The 14537-nt window shown below is 51.8% G+C and overlaps 1 protein-coding gene across 2 annotated transcripts in view; it reads left to right on the top strand.

Annotated features, from left to right (window-relative positions):
- IGF2BP1 (insulin like growth factor 2 mRNA binding protein 1) overlaps positions 1-14537 on the top strand; it is a 44289-nt gene that overhangs the window by 11640 nt on the left and 18112 nt on the right. The gene's annotated exons all lie outside the window — the stretch shown is intronic.

Below are 14537 nucleotides of genomic sequence, written 5' to 3'. Positions count from 1 at the left end.
TGCAGGGGGATGGAGAGATTTTAAAGATACGTGGTTACAACCAAATGCGGCGTAAGAAAATCTTTAACAAGATGGTACGGACTGGTGGGATAGCTTGCTTGCATTTTGCGGTGAAGTTGGGTCCCTCTGAAATATTTATAATTTAAAATTTCATTTTTTTACGTTAAAAAAGAATTTTAGATATTTTAATTTGGCTTTTTATTTTTAACCTTCTATTTACTTAATTCTAAGTGGGCTCTAGGCCCACAGTGGGGCTTGAACTCATGACCTGGAGATCAAGAGTCCCATGGTCCACTGACTGAGCCAGCCAGGTGCCTCTTAGATAATTATTTTAAAATAATTTAAGTCAGGGGCACCTGGGTGGCTCGGTCGGTTAAGCGTCCGACTTCGGCTCAGGTCATGATCTCACGGTCCGTGAGTTCGAGCCCCGCGTCGGGCTCTGTGCTGACCGCTCAGAACCCGCAGCCTGTTTCAGATTCTGTGTGTCCCTCTTTCTCCGCCCCTCCCCTGTTCATGCTCTGTCTCTCTCTGTCTCAAAAATAAACGTTAAAAAAAAATATAAAATAATTTGTCAATTAAATATTTTTAAAGAATAGTTTTATGTGGTGAAGCATACGTAACATGAAATTTAGCATCGTAAGCATCATTTAAAAAAAAATTTTTTTTTTTTTTTTAAATTTTTTTCAACGTTTATTTATTTTTGGGACAGAGAGAGACAGAGCATGAACGGGGGAGGGGCAGAGAGAGAGGGAGACACAGAATCGAAACAGGCTCCAGGCTCTGAGCCATCAGCCCAGAGCCCGACGCGGGGCTCGAACTCACAGACCGTGAGATCGTGACCTGGCTGAAGTCGGACGCTTAACCGACTGCGCCACCCAGGCGCCCCAAAAAATTTTTTTTTTAACGTTTATTTCTTTTTGAGAGAGCATGAGCAGGGAAGGGGCAGAGAAAGAGGGAGACACAGATTCTGAAGCAGGCTCCAGGCTGTGAGCTGTCGGCACAGAGCCCGATGTGGGACTCGAACCCATGAACAACGAGATGGTGACTTGAGCTGAAGTCAGATGCTTAACCAACTGAGCCACCAAGGCACTCGAGCATCGTAACCATTTTTAAGTGTGCAGTTCAGTGCCGTTAAGAACATTCGCAGTGCTGTGCAGCCATCGTCTCCACAACTCTTTTCATCTTGCAGGACTGAAACTGTACCCAGTAAACAGAACCCCCCCCCCCCCCCCCCCCGCCCTCTCTGGGGGATTTCAACTGTTGCCAGTTTTGCTTTTTCCTACATGGTGGTCACCTCTTCATCCTATATAAAACGGGAGTCTTTGCCCTGCTTCCCCCCCCCCGCCCCCGCACTGCATTAAATACTAATTATTGGGTTTTTATTTAGCACTATTGGGTCTTTTTCAGGGTGGGGGAGAGAAACGAGGGTTGAGAGGGTGCTGCACAAAAGAGGTACAGGATGAAATCTCTGCCCTCCAGCATTTTCACTTCAGATCCAGGAAAAAAAGCTGTGGGACAGCAGAGGCCAAGAGACTACGTATTAAAATGGGAGGTACACAACCTCAGGGACTAAAATAGAGGAGGGAGGCTTTGAGTGAGCTAAGCTGTGTTTTGGAGGATAGGCAGACAAAATAGGAGCGGATTAAGGAGAGCATTATGGATCGACAGGGAGATGTTGCTGGGAAGACAGTTCATCTAGGAGAGAGGGGTAGGTAGCATTGTAGTGAGGAGGCCTCAGGCAGGGTAGGGCACATATCCCTGTTTCTTTCCTTCGCTGAGCATCTTCTTTGCGCCAGAGTTCTGTTCGAGGCGACTCGGGTCAAAAGATGAATTCCTTCGACAATTATAGGGAGCATTTATGGAGTATCTGTTCACATTTAACCGACGGTCGCTTCGCTGAATTCTCATAAGAGCCCTGTGCAGGTATCCTCACTCTCCAGAAGGAAGCTGAAGCTCTGAGTGGTTCAAGTAACTTAGCCGGTCAATACCCAGTCAGTACCTTGAATAGGGAGTAGCACTGGGATTCACACCCAAGCCTTTCTGCCTCTAAGGCTGAGCTTTCTAAGAAGGTGGGAACAGGTGATCTTTTAACCGTCCAAAGGAATTTATTTATTTATTAATAGAATTTTTTTAATGTTTCTTTTTGAGAGAGAGAGAGAGAGAGAGCGCGCGCCTGGGTGGGGGAGGGCCAGAAAGGGAGGGAGACACAATCCGAAGCAGGCTCTGGGCTCTCGGCACAGAGCCCGACTCAGGCCCAAACCCACGGATCCGTGAGATCATGACCTGAGCCGAGGTTGGATGCTGAACCGACTGAGCCACCCAGGCACCCTAGCGCTTCAAAGAAATTGAATCTTCGGGCGCCTGGGTAGCTCGGTGGGTGGTGTCCGACCCTTGATTTAGGCTCAGGTCATGATCCTGGGGTTGTGGGATCAAGCCCTGTGTCAGGCTCTGTGCTGTATAGAGCCCAGACAGCGTGCGAGCCTGCTTGGGATTCTCTCTCTCCCTCTCTTTCTGCCCCTCCCCCTAATAAATAAATAAATAAATAAATAAATAAATATTAAAAGAAATTGAATCTTACTTTGAGCTTTTTGGGGGGGGGGGGAAGAGTATAAGGTTAGCAAATGAAGACATGCCCAACGTTAATGCCTCCGTGAAACCCCATGAAATAAGCTGTGTCGGTATTTTGAGTTACAATTTTGAGTTACAAGGGCCTCCATCGTGTGGCGTTCTGGTAGGCACCAGCCCAGGAGCCGGTGGCCTATCCCTCCCCCACCTTTGTTTGGGTTCAACTGGGAGAAAATAGGAGGCTGGGGGGAAGGGCAGGGATTGAGACGCTTCTCCCACCCACCCCCCTCCTCCTAGCAGGAAGGGACAAAGAGTTGACCTTTGTGACAAGCCTCCAGAACCATAATTCATAGCTTACGTATGTTTTGAGGCAAGAACCCAGGTACCTGCCCTTGGCTGACAAGCAGGAGGCAGGCTTCACGTACAGCGACACTCGCTGGCTAGCGTCACCTTGAGTTAGTCACCTAACCTCTCTGGGCCTGTGTTTTTGAGCTGCAGAATGGAAACAAAACCGTCTTCTGTGGTGGCTCAGAGGCTCAAGTCAACCTCTTGTCGCTGTTCTGGGTTCCTAGGAGGTGCGAGTGTAAAGGACTTTGTAAACTCTCAAGTACCGTGCAAATGTGAGTTATTAATAAGATTATCATGAATTGATGACACCCCAAGAGGGCAGACAAAGGAGGTCCTTCTCACCCCCAGACGAATGCCCTACGCTGCATGGGGGGTATGACTCTTCGATTGTAACTTTTCAGAGGAGGCTCCTGGGACGCCCCGGGAAGAGGGTCTTTTATTCTCCAGGCCCGGAAGGCCCCTTCGTTCCGTGCCCCCAGCCCAGCCCAGCCCAGCCGAGCCCACTCCCGGGCCTCAGTTCCTGCCTTCTCGGTGGGAGGCCTCCCTGGCCTGGTCCTGCCTCCTCCCGCAGCCCGGCCGAGGTCTCTAAGGAATGCCGCCTCCCGGGCCATTTTCTCCCCTCCAGCTTCTGCGGCCCCACTTCCAGCCCTCTCCCGGCCCCCTACCCCCAACCGGTTCCCACTTAAATGCTTGCAGGCCTGTTTGCAGGCGGGAAGCCCCCTCCCCCACAGGACCACCTCAGTCACAGCCCTGACCACAGGGAGGTCGGGTCTGGATTTACTAAAGGACCCCGGAGGGGGAGCCTGCCCCTCGCTGGCTGCCTGGCTCGCTCATGGGGTCGGGTTTCGGCCGGTGGCTCTGGAGAGAGAGACAAAGGGCAAAGTCCCGTCCCCACCCCCACCCGGCAGCCCGGGGGCGCTTGTCCCCTCCCCCTCTGGGCCCCGCCGGGGAGGCGAGGCCCCCACCCCACCCCACCCCCTACCCTGGGCCGGGCGGGACCCGCTCCCAGCGAGTCGGGGTACCGAGGGGGTTCTAGCGGCAGAACATTCTAGACTGCCGAGCCTGCGACGGGGGCGGCGGGGGGGGGGGTTGGGAAGGGGGGGACCGGGGCATCGTCTGCCCCCTCCTTGAGCTCTGCCGACAGGGCCCACCCAGCGGCTGGGGTGGGAGGCCGCGCGCTCAGCTTTCCCTGGGCGAGGTGAGGGGCTGGGGGAAGGGGCCGCCCGCGTGGGGCGCAGGCCCGGCGACGCCAGCGCGGCCGCTCAGCTGCTCGGGCCTTCTCAATTGCCCGTTCATGAGGGCTCCCCTCCTCCCCCCCAGCTGCTGCCAGCCCTCCCCCCACCCTCAGCTGCTGCCGCCCTTCCCAGGCACCTCTTTCTCCTCCTTTGCCCTGCCTGCCCCCGCTTTCCGCGGCCCTCCTCGGCCCTCCTCGCCGGAAGGCCCCGCTCGCCACCCTGGGGCTCCTGGCAGGCCTGCGACCTTCCTTGCCTGCTGCACCATCTTGGGACGCGCCGGTGCAGCCCCACCCCGGCCGCGGTCCTTCTGCCCTGGGCTGGGGAAGGGTAGAGAGGCAGGATGGGTGTCCGTGTCCGAGGAGAGTTGTTCCGATGAACTACTCACCCCACGAGGAAGAAACAAACACCAGCTTCCTGAAGTTTGCGACTACCAACAACAGGTCTTGGCCGGCAGCCGGAGGGGAGACAGGAGTGAATCCCTTGAGGTGGTTACCCTCCTGCAGGAGGGACACAGCCAGCGCCCCTTGCCCACTGACAGGATGATCAATGTTCATTTGTAAAAATGTGTACTGGGAGGCATTTACATCCTTTCATAGGGAGCACTCGAGATTCCGAGAATTAATGCTAAGTCCCATAGGGTCTTTTCTTCCCTTCCGGGTGGAATGGAGTTACTGCAGACTGATTTCTCTTGAGGCTGGTCTAGTTTCCTCTTCCTTGCTTCTGAGAGCCCCCCCCCCCCCCGCCTTGCAAAATCTTGTCTTGAACTGGGCTCTCCAGGTTTGCCGTTCCCTGCTGAGGAGAGGCTCAGCCTCTCTCCATTCCCAAGGCATGCCCCATGATGCTTTCCACCGAGCCCCAGCTCCGTCCTCAGCCAGGTCTCCTTTGGGTCCCAGAGTGCCAGATCTTCTGGCTCTTAAGCTTTCTGGAGAAATGCTGAGATCCCCCACCGGAGGGTGAGAGTTCAGCCTGCACCCCTTGTGCGGTCAGGGCAGGAAATAGTCTTTCTAGCCCTCCCTCTAAGAGTATATTAGCCTACCCCACTGGTAATATGCTGGAAGATGCTGGAAAGGTCTCACTGCTAGCCTGAAGAAGGTGGTGAACAATGTCCGCAACAGTTCATTTCTTTTCTTTAAAAAAAAAAAAAAATTTTTTTTAACATCCATTCATTTTTGAGAGACCCCGAGAGACAAAGCGCGAGTTGGGGAGGGGCAGAGAGAGAGAGAGAGAGACAGACACAGAATCCGAAGCAGCTTCCAGGCTCTGAGCTGTCAGCACAGAGCCCGACGCGGGGCTCGAACCCACGAACCACGAGACCGTGACCTGAGCGGAAGTCGGACGCTCCACCGACTGAGCCACCCAGGCGCCCCCGCGACAGTTCATTTGTCATCCCACACCATCGCTACCTCCGCTAGGAAGGCTGCGCTGCTCACCGGGGGTCACCTCGTTATCGTTTGTCCCTGCACAGTAGGTTTATTCCGAAGGCTGCTTCTGCCCACCTCCCCATCCCCAGATTCCCCTTCCTCACACTTACTGGCCTAGATAGAGCTCACGCGGCCCCCCCCCCTCCGCTCTAGGAACCACTCAGGTGAAAGACAACAGTTCTAGGCAGAGAGCAAGGTGGAGGGAGGGAGAGGCAGTTGGCCCCGGGCGGACTTGAAATTTGTCTGGAAAGAGCTCCACTGTCTCAGAGCTTCTGTTTTGGCTTCCTCTGGTGCTGCCCAGATGGGCAAGAAAAAAACGTGGGCTGTCTTGTCAAACCATGTATTTCCAAGATGAGTGAATTGAGCAAAGTATTCGTCTTTGAGGTTTGCTTGCTAACACCAGTGAACGCCTCCCCTGCTCCGTGTCTCACCTTTGCTTCCTCGCCTGTCCCTAGACGTACACGAAAATTCGCAAGAGTTTTTGGTGACTACCCTCTTACGCTGCTAACGTTTCTCTGACAGTCATCCAGCCGTATTATAGTATAGTTAGCTTTTCTGCGAGTTAAACCCTGTGCCCAAATTAGAGCCGCATGCAGTAAAAGCCAGTTGGCACGCGCTTAGCCATACAGAATATGGGCATTTTTCCTGCTGCTGACATGGGGGCTATACAGGCTTCTGCTGTGTTAACACTTCTTGTCAGAGAGAAAGCAGCAAGGTTTGGTGAGATGAGCACACGCCAGCCTGGAAGGAGAGCTGAGTTCTAGTTCTGCCTTACAGCTGCCAAGGCAAGCTTTTCCTTTTTTCTGAGCCCCCGTTTCTCCAACTGTCAAATGGAGGTGACTGGTTGAGGACCCTCTCAGCCTCGAGGGGCTTACTCCTCCTCTCCTGCTCAGTCTATGAATCTGATCTCCTTTAACGGGAACTTCCCAGTGCTGGCTTACGGGCTGTGTGTGTGTGTGTGTGTGTGTGTGTGCGTGCGCGCGCGCGCATGCATGCATGTGTGTGTCCTTGGTCCCATAAGAAGCCTAGCGATCCCTCACCCCATCATCCTTCTTCTCTGCCTCCAGGTAGGCCAGGAGCACGTTAAACATAGTACAGAGCCTTCGAAGGAGAAGGCTGTGTGGTTCATTTCAGAGTCTCTTCTGGAGATTTGCTTTTTCCCTTCTGCTTGTCTCCGGCATTATTAGCACAGGAATCAGCACATGTGGGACAGTACGTGTGTGCTACATACATTTAAAACAACATGTTCACACTGGGGCGCCTGGGTGGCTCAGTCGGTTAGGCGTCCGTCTCTGGGTTTCGGCTCAGGTCATGATCGCAGGGTTTGTGAGTTCGAGCCCCGCATCAGGCTCCGCGCTGACCATGCAGAGCTTGCTTGGGATTCTGTCTCCCTCTCTTGCTCTGCGACCCTGCCCTGCTCGCTCGCTCTCTCTCTCTCTCTCTCTCTCAAAATAAATAAACAAACATTAAAAAAAAAAAAAAAAGACCATGTTCACAGGACCACAGATACACCCAGTGGTGTCCCTGCCTTCCCGTACCCCCACCTACACCCTGGCATTCACCTGGGTGGTGCATCTGCTCTGCCTGGTCTTGTACCTTTCAGTAGGTTAATATTTTCCTTTCCAGCCCCTACCCTGCCCATCAGCCCACCCGACAGCCTGCCTGTCTGGCTGCCCTGCCTCTGGATCAGCCTGGCATGGAGCCCTGGGCACGGTGCCAGCTCCTCCTCCCCCCCCCCAACCCCGCCCCCTTTCTCAGCTACTGCCATGCCTGGAGCGTGCCAGGTCCGCCTCCTTCAGAGGCTTTCCTGGACCATTATTTTCTTCACCTCTCCACCCTACAGGGGTGCGGGGGCAGGGTGGGGAGGAAGGATGGGGTCAGTGGTGATCTTATGGAAAAGGCAGAGGTTGGCACTTTGGGACATCTTTTATGTGTGACTTCCAGCTGGAAGACACTGGGAGGAGAGCCAGCTTCGGGAGGGTGCTTCTACTCCAGCACTAGTCACAGGGGACTCTCTTGTTGAGAGAAGTCCACAGCATCACCCACTTCTGAAGGGATCCAGTGGACAGCCGCCCTCTCCTCTCCAGTTAACCTGTCTGTTCCCTCCTCCCATCCCCAACAAAATGGGGTCTCCTCCTGGACTGTCTTCTCCATGAGAGCAGAAGGCATGCCTGTCTTCCATCATGTTAGCTCTGCACTGTAGCACCTCTCAGCCTCCTGCAGTAGAAATGCAGTGAGAGCCACATACGTAAGTAAATTTTCTTTTTCTTTCTTTCTTTCTTTCTTTCTTTCTTTCTTTCTTTCTTTCTTTCTCTCTTTCTTTCTTTCTTTCTTTCTTTCTTTCTTTCTTTCTTTCTCTCTTTCTTTCCATTTTGCTTAGATTGTTTTTGATTTTTGGAATTTTCTAAGACCCATGTCAGAAAAGAGTGAAAATAATGAAAAGGATTAATCCTAACATTAATTGAAAAGTTCAAAGTATTGTTATCGTTAACGTTTATTTATTTGTTGAGAGAGAATCCCAAGCTGGCTCTGCACTGCCAGCACAGAGCCCGACTCGGGCCTTGATCTTACGAACCATGAGATGATGACCTGAGCCGAAATCAAGAGTTGGGATGCTTAACCGCCTGAACCGCCCGGGTGCCCCTGGAAAATTCAAAGTATTATTCATGCAGCATGCCATCAATGTAATAATGAAGTCTCTATCTTGGGGGGTGGGGTACAAAGTGGTAAAGAATCTGGTGCATGTTTTTTTACGCTTAGGGCCTGTCCTGATTCAGTTGCTAGTAAGTTTTCATCGGAAACGTTTGATCTGTATTTAGACTTCACAACTTTTACGGAGGAAAAGTTAAAGTTGTATAAACACAGAAGACAAGAAAATTATGATCCCGGTTGCGGTAGCCACATTGCAGTTGCTCCCAAGCCACATGTGACGAGCGGCTACTGTGGTGTAGACAGCATGGGCCCAGTGCTTAGTAGGTGCCAGGAAAATCTATGGAATGAATGACTACGGCAGCTGGTCTACAGAAACCTTGAGGCAAGTCACGGTAGCGAGTTTCTTGACTGCTTCTTAGGATTGAGCAAGCATGATGCGTCTGCCGGTGTGTAACATCTTTGCTCTTTTCCAACGTGCACGTGATAACTCGAGCCCCATCCCCGGCCAAGCTTATTTTCTAATTGCCTTGGGTTAGTTTCTTCCCAGCTTTTTGAGAAGATACCTGTAGGCTCGAATGAAGACTTGGACGTCATTGGGAAGAGTTAAATGCGTAGATGTGTGGGAGGATGTCTTAATTTGGGACATAACGGATGGATTCCGAAGTTTTCATTAGCTCCTGAAATCTTGAAATTGTGTGCAAACTGTTGGAGTTTTTCTGGCGTAGAGTGTTCTTACCTTTTCTCACACTGCTAATGGAAACCCAAGTCTCAAAAAAGGCAGGGGGGCGTCTTCAGAACCACTTAACCTAAGACCATCAGGGCCCAGAAAATTCCTCTGATTAAGAAAGCCTTTTCGGGGCACCTGGGTGGCGCAGTCGGTTAAGCGTCCGACTTCAGCCAGGTCACGATCTCGAGGCCCGTGAGTTCGAGCCCCGCGTCAGGCTCTGGGCTGATGGCTCAGAGCCTGGAGCCTGTTTCTGATTCTGTGTCTCCCTCTCTCTCTGCCCCTCCCCCGTTCATGCTCTGTCTCTCTCTGTCCCAAAAATAAATAAATGTTGAAAAAAAAAATTAAAAAAAAAAAAAAAAGCCTTTTCCTACAGGTGGACCGACTTGATCCCTGTCTGGGGAACGCAAGACTCGGTAAAAGGCTAATCCTAATCCTTGTTTCCCAGATGTGAGAAACTGAGGTCCGGGGAGTTGAAGGTTTGACTTGCCCGAGGCCACATAGCCTGTTAGTCAGAAAATCACAGCCAGGGGGAGGCGTAGAGGTGCAGGATCTAATCTGGAAATCCCAGTTTAATCCTGGTTCTCTGCAGAGATGAAAGTCCAGGTTTGACTTTTGATAAGGGGCCCAGAGCTTGACAAGATTTCCAAAACCTGTTGCTGCTTCCCTCCCCCCACCTTCCACTGGTTGACCCCACCCTGGTTTAAAGGAACCCCTCCTAGAGAGGGGTGAGGTCATCTGCTTGACTGAAGATGGCACCTTCCCCTGTGGCTATGGGGGCGGAAAGAAGAATCCAACACTCCCTGGGGCAGTTTTCAGCTTTGCTCCAGGAGACTTGGAGTTCTTCCTTATACCTAGGGTGCATTCTGCCCTGCAGGGAGCCCCCATTCTGTCCTCTGCAGGCTCACAGCAGAGGCTCGCATTCTTTTTTTTTTTTTTTTTTAATTTTTTTTTTTTAACGTTTATTTATTTTTGGGACAGAGAGAGACAGAGCATGAACGGGGGAGGGGCAGAGAGAGAGGGAGACACAGAATCGGAAACAGGCTCCAGGCTCCGAGCCATCAGCCCAGAGCCCGACGCGGGGCTCAAACTCACGGACCGCGAGATCGTGACCTGGCTGAAGTCGGACGCTTAACCGACTGCGCCACCCAGGCGCCCCCAGAGGCTCGCATTCTTGCTAATACAACACCAACTGGAAAACCTCATTTGTTAGATGCATTCATTTAGAACCTGCTGTGACTTTAAAACGGGGTGAGCTATAGGGCGCCTGGGTGGCTCAGTCGGTTAAGTATCCGGCTTTGGCTCAGGTCATGACCTCACGGCTCATGAGTTTGAGTCCCGCGTCGGGCTCTGTGCTGACAGCTTGGAGCCTGGAGCCTGCTTCAGATTCTGTGTCTCCCCCTCTCTCTACTCCTGCCCCGTTCGTGCTCTCTCTCTCTGTCTCAAAAATAAACATTAAAAAAAAAAGCTGGGTGAGCTAGAGTAATTTAAAAAACAATTTTAATGATGGGAAACAAATACAAAAAAGTAGAAAGGATAACGTAATCTCCCGTGTACCCATCACCTTGCTTTAAAAATTACCAACCCATGGGGCGCCTGGGGGGCTCAGTCGGTTAAGCGTCCGCCTCTTCAATTTCAGCTCAGGTCATGATCTCCTGGTTCGTGAGATTGAGCCCCGCATCAGGCCGTGCGCTTGCAACAGAGAGCCTGCTTCTGATTTTCTCTCTTCCTGTCTCTAAGTAAATAAATAAACAAAAAATTACCAACTCCTATCTGATCAGTGTTTTCTTCACCCCCTGATTATTTTGGAGCAAATTCTAGACACCTTATTTTATCTGTAATGGTTTTTTTTAAAATATGAGAACTTGAGGAATCATTAGTTCTTAATAGTGTAATCAGATATCTAGTCAGTGTTCAATTACGCCATAGAATCGCTTCACCCACTCACGGAACTACGCAGCTAGGGAAAGTTACTAAGCTCGAGAAATTACGGGTGGAATGTTCTGATTTATTGGAGAACAGTACCCACTTTAGCCGGGCCCATTGTTCACCGTGTTGTATGAACTCCGAATATTTTTAATTTGTCCCGCGGCCTAACTTTGACTGTATTTTGGCAAAGGCTTTTTTTGTTCCTTTTCTTCCTTCAAAACAGCAGCTCAGGGGACAGTGCACCGAGCCTGGAATCAGACAGGTTTTGAGTTCAAAGCCTGACTCTGTGTGACTTGGCCAAGATACTCAATCTTGGGTTGAGAATCTCCCATTCTTGGGGCCCTGGTCTCTAAAAGGGAGCCATGGACCCCCAGCATCATGGGTCATGGGAGTCTTCTAAGCAAGTGCAGAATCTCAGCTTGGAATCTTTCAAGTATTCCTCAAGTGTTAGGCCCTTCCCTAATTGACCTGTTTTCCTTCCCCGTGTATACTTCTCTGAAAAGGTGAAAAGGATGAGAGCTTCCTTCCCAGGGAGAACTCCCAACCACATCCCTTTCCTGATACCCAACTCCTGTCCTTCCTGAAATTCTTGGTTTGCTGCTTAGCTCCTGCTGCCGTTGAATGGGTGCTCTCTCCCTCCGTTCTCTCCTGGAATCTTCCCAGGGCTAGAAAGAAGAAATGGTCACTCGGCTCTGTGGCCTTCCCCTCTCCCCCACCGCCATTAGAGAAATCAATCCCCTGTGGTTGCTCTGTACTGGGAGCTGCCCCAGGGCACGGTCAGGGCAAGCAATGCCTTCAGATCCGGGCAGGCAAAGAGGTCAGAAGCCACAGGGTGTTGGCACCCAGGGAAGCAATTAGGTTGGCGAAACCATTGCCTTCGCTGCCAAGAGCTATCACTCAACAGGTTTGTCAGCTCCTTCGTGGACGGACGGGTGGTTGTTCTTGTACCTCTAGGCATTCTCTGGCCTTTTCTGAACAAGCGATGTTGGGGTTCAGGCCCTCCAGGCTCCGCTCAGACTCTAGAGCCCTGCTGCCTGTAGAGTAAAGGTGCCGCGCGACCGTAGTGGGAGCTGATGCTCTAGAATGTGGAGTGGGTCCCTGGGCCGAACTAGAACCCTTTGGTTGTCAAGGGAGGCGGGGGAGTGGGACTATGGGCAGTGGTATTTCCCACGATTTCCTCAGCACGGCAACCTGAATACTTACAACGGTTACCATCACGTTGAGTGCTCATTGTCGGCCCTACCTGGCGGTCTCCTCCCATCCTTGTCTGGACCCCTGTAGGCTCCTGAGGGACCTGGATAGGGATGGAGCACTCCCTCCGAGTCAGGTGCCCCAATTCACATGCCTTGTCTCTTTTAAGCCCTCACAAAAGCTTTATCGGTTTCCACAGGAAGAAACCAAGGTACAGAGCAAGGAAGTACCCTATCAAATGCTCTTAGCTTCTTCCGTGGACTCCCAAGCCCTCGGCGCACTGCCCCGGCCCAGCGTGCATCAGGCCTACATAGTTTGGGAGTTACGCGGGGGTCCCGGGAAGGGGGTACTGGGTGTAGTTCCCGACATTGCCCCATGTGCTCTGGGCCTGAAAGAAATTAGGTAGCACCATAAGTAATAGAAACCAGGCCAAGGGCTTAAAAGACAAAGGGCCTTCGTGGCTTCTGTTGTGCTTTTATCAGGGTTGGGGGCTTTGCTGAAAGGAGGTTTGGAGGCCTGAAGGAGCCTGGCATGGTTTCCCAGGATTGGGTGTGTGTGTGTCCTGGAGGGGTGGGTGAGTCCCTGCCTATTGGGGGTGGGAGGGGGCTGCCAGGAGGTCTTTTCTTTCATTGGTTGTGTGGCCCTGCCCTCCTCCCCCTCCTTCTCCTGGAACATTCCAGACATTCCAGACTGCCATTGCTTTCAGGATATGGATTAAAATCCCAAACTGAGATTTGATTTCCTCACCTCATCCCCTCCCCAACTCTTCCCTACCCTGAAAAGAAAGCCCCTAAAACTGGGAGTTTGAAGGAGGAGGGGGAGGGTACTTTTGACTTTTGACCTGAGATTACACTAAGGGACCCTCTCGAAAGAGCCATCTTCAAACTGAGCTCCTGTACAGGGGTTGCTTTAAGCCCTTGCAGGTTTGAACTCCCAGGCAGGCCGCCCCCACCTCTTCCATCCAGAAGAGTTTGTTAGGGCCTCCTCCCTCAGCTTGAGTGACTCCGGTCATTGGCATCAGGCTAGATCAGTGTCCTCAGTCTTTGAATGGTGTAACCTCAACCCTCCAAGAGTTGGACTTGCACTGTGAGGGTTCTTGAGTTTTCTCTGCCCATTTGGGCACAAAATGAGTGCTGTATGGGACGTCCCTCGCAGGGGCAGAGACCGTGGGGCTCCCTCTTTTGCCTGTGAACGAAATCGAAGAAGGTGGTCCGGTATGCGATCCACAGAGGACCCACAGAACTGGACTGACTTCTTCTGGTTACTCTTTTTGTCCTGCACAGTTGTCTGACTTTAGGTCGGGTTCACGAACCAAATCAACCGAGAAAGCCACACACAGCTTCTCAACACCTATCCTCCTTTGCCCTGAAGTTGTTTCGTCCCGGGGAGAGGTTTCCTTAGTAGTGTATTTCATCAACAAAGACTTTATGTGCTCAGAGCTGCATAGCTAGAAGGGATCTTAGAGACCCTTTGGTTTCCATTTTGCAGCTGAAGACACTTGAGGTCACAGGGATGGCATCGTGAGTGAGCTGGCTCAGGACAGAGCCAAGAGGGAACCATTTCAGTTAGAGCTCAGCATCCTTTCTCTTGTTCCCATGTGTTTACACTCCCGCCCGCCCCCCCCCCCCCCCCAGCCTGGCAAGAGCCGACGTGGGCCTTGTTAGGAACACTGAGGCCTGAAACTTACTTGGCTTAGTCAGTTGAAGACCCAGTCAGGGTAATTTAAGGGCTAGAACTGGATTTTCTTGCTTCCCAGGCCAGTTTTCCCTCATGCCGTCAGAATTTCCTTGGACCTTGTCCCTGAACTAAGTTTGTGATCCAGGATACATGCAAAGACCAAATGACAGTTGACCGATGAAGATCAAGTCAATTGAAATGTTGTAAGCCCAGGGATTAGGGCATTGATTTGGGTGGTGAGCAGTTAATTGCCTTGGGAGTCAACGTTGAACCTCAAAGCCTTCCTGCAGGTGCCGGGGGCCGGGGGCCGGGGGGTGGGGGTGGGGGTGGTGGGGAGACCACATTTTTAAGAGGTATTTGAAAGCTGGGAAGGAGAGGGTGTAGTCATTTGGGAGGAGGAGTGGTCGTGATGATGTGTTGTGTGTTAGCCATTCTGGCCGGAGCATTCCAAGATGCCTCTGTTACAACACTTCTGAGTACTTGAAGCTCTTTGCTAAGCTCTAATATTACCTAACAGCACCTTAAACCCTGTGAGTAGGGATGATTCCCCTTTTACAAAGAAAGGAAAGTGAGCCTCAAAGAGGTCAAATTTTAAGAACAGTGCTGTTAAAAGTGGAATACAGATTGAAATCCAGACCTGTATAAAAACCACTTGACGACCGCACTATTATCCTGCTGTAATTTGGCTGCACGTATGTCTCCCCTAATAAATGGTGAGCACCTTGAGGCCAGGGACTTTGTTTTGTTTATCGCCGGGTCCCCAGCATCTAGAGCAAAGTCCAGCGCGAGGTAGGC

Source organism: Prionailurus bengalensis, chromosome E1 (assembly GCF_016509475.1).
Source record: "Prionailurus bengalensis isolate Pbe53 chromosome E1, Fcat_Pben_1.1_paternal_pri, whole genome shotgun sequence".
NCBI lineage: Eukaryota > Metazoa > Chordata > Mammalia > Carnivora > Felidae > Prionailurus > Prionailurus bengalensis.
Note: the sequence above shows the minus strand (reverse complement) of the source record. Positions and strands in the feature narration are given on the sequence as shown.